A 2,722-nucleotide genomic window follows, 5' to 3' on the forward strand; every position below is an offset into this window, starting at 1 on the left:
AAAACCATCAAGAACAACAAGAATTACTTCCTGTTGCTAATATAATCAATGATCATGGAATGGAAGCTAGAAGAATTAGACAAAATATAATTAATACATATTTTTCATAAAATATTTTGTTAATGTATTCAAATAAAACAAAATTAAAATATAAACCTCAGTCTTTTTGATAAAATATAAATAACTACTTATAAACTTAAAATAACATTCTTTTTGATAGAAAACTTGAATACAAAATTTTTAAAAATTAAAATAGAGCCTTTTGATAGTAAAACGAATAGTTAGGTAGTAGGTTATATAGTTAATAAGACCTTTTAGATAAAATATGAATAAAAAAATTAAAAACCTTATAATAAATTAATAACATAATAGTAACTATTATATATGTACTATGTACATTGACTATGCATGTTTAGAAATTGCATCAGCAATATTCATGAGTCCTTGGTTAATTAATTCACTTGAATTTTGCATGGCAGTGGCAAGTTTATCCAGATAAGCTGCTATTGCCTACAAACAAATAAATGTAAGGTATAATGTAAGGGTGTACTTTAACTAAAAATCTTAATTAAAGATAATGTAATTTAACATACTATAAAACCATCGTTTGTTCCTTTCACCAAATCCATATAAGTGTCTAACTTGGGTTTCTTTGAATTATTACTCATAGCTGAAATATATTAAACAACATATATTACATCATTTGTTTTGCATAGCACTTTTATTAATATTATGATTTTTTACTTGGGACATCTCTGTTAGAGCGACGACTAGACTGTAATGGTATGTCCATTGTTTGATTTACACTAGTACCTATAATTATTTACAATTATATACCTATATACTTAAAGAACTATAAATGTTTAAACACATACTTGGTTTTAAGTTTAGATAATCGCTTTTGTGTAACTCATTATTTTCCTTCAATATATTTCCATCTAAAATTTCAGAATTATCTTCATTATTCATTTCTTCATCCAACAAAGCAACTTCTAAATCTGTATACTCATTTATGTTTGTGTTTATCTATATTTTTGTTAGAAGTCAAATATAATACCATTATTTATTTTTAAATTTGTATGATATAGGTATAGAAAGGTAAATAAGTTATACTTGATCAAAACTTAAAAGTGATGAATGTTCAAAACCTTCATTTAAACCAAATCCAATAGAGGTTTCTTTGCCTATTATATTTAATACCGCTACTTCTTTTTCCTCTAATTCACTATGGAGTGAGATATTTCCTGTTTGTCGCTGTGATATGCGTACATTTTTGTTTTTTTGTCTAGCAATACGTTTTTGATTTTTCCACACCTAAAATCATATCGATAACGACTACTTAGTTTTGAAAACAATGCTATGCTAAATATATTATTAGTATTTATGTATATATTACATTTTGCCATTTTTCAGATGACTTGGTTGGTCCAATTTCATTTAAACTATTTGTTAAAGATTCCTACTGTGATCTTAATTTAATCTTTCCTTGCACACCAATGAAACGTCCTGCTGCAAAATCTTTATGTCGTCCCATATAGTCAATGAGAAACTTAATTTGTTCGTCATTAGCGCGAACTATAGGTTCGGTAGACTTTTTCCTTACATAAATAATATTGGTCTTGGTCATTATACATGAAGTGTTAAGTTTAAGTGTATAATAATCATTGTACATACATTGTGACTTAGCAAAATACATATTACACTGCTGAATAGAATACATTAATAATTACATTGTTTTGAATATTCAAAATAAAAAGAAATGCATTTTCATCAAATTTTAATGTGGCCATGAATGTAATGTAATGTTATCAATGTTTGAACACTTAACACTATATTTAACCTAAATGTATAGTATATATTTATTATATGGGTACTTACCGAAGTGACATTTTCATAAATTTGATTTAAATGTAAGTAAAACAATAAAATGTTTATTTAATCATTTTGTAAATTTGTGAAGAAAACAATAGAAAAGTTTTTAAATAGCAGCTTATCACTTATCAATATTCAAAAATTTTTCTTATCAACCACAATTAATTCTATAAACTCCTAGTAAAAGATACATTATATCTATAAACTCCCAGTAAATGATACAAGAATACAAAATAGTAACCAGTTTGTATCCCATTATTACAGAATGCTTTTGAATACTATTATTGACTACAGATACAAGCTTGTAGCCTTGTATCTAATTGTTTATACTTTTTTACAGAATACCGGCGCTGGTCTGGTTTGCGATTATTTGCTCGCCAGTGGTTTCTCTGTCCAGCTGTATCGTAAAAATTATTTTCCTAATTTGTGTTGGTTCATGGGTCCCTGGTACCGAAAGTGATGTTTGGCGTTTTTTTTGGCCACGATAATCGCTATTAACGCTCAGAAGTGATTGATTTGCCTAGGAAAGGGGTGATAGCCTCAAAAGGATGCCCTGCACTTTAGGACGGAGGTGTTTGACGCTTGACTTCGTGTCAAGTGCTTGTCGGTATTTGCTGCTGTAACGCTCCGTATGCTCCGTTAGAACGCCCTGTATACTTTGATTGTTATCGCATCATTTGTTTTTGTGTTTCAAGGACGACGCGAAATGGCACGTGGCCTCGGAAATAGAATAGGTGTATCTTACCTTGGTCGGGCGGCCGTGTAAAACTTATGGCAGTGGCCTAATTTGCCCCTCTCTGGGGCAGTTTTATACAACCCGACTCAAAACCGACACCGGGATGTTCGCGAA

The sequence above is a fragment of the Acyrthosiphon pisum genome, unplaced genomic scaffold (assembly GCF_005508785.2).
Source record: "Acyrthosiphon pisum isolate AL4f unplaced genomic scaffold, pea_aphid_22Mar2018_4r6ur Scaffold_21109;HRSCAF=23054, whole genome shotgun sequence".
NCBI lineage: Eukaryota > Metazoa > Arthropoda > Insecta > Hemiptera > Aphididae > Acyrthosiphon > Acyrthosiphon pisum.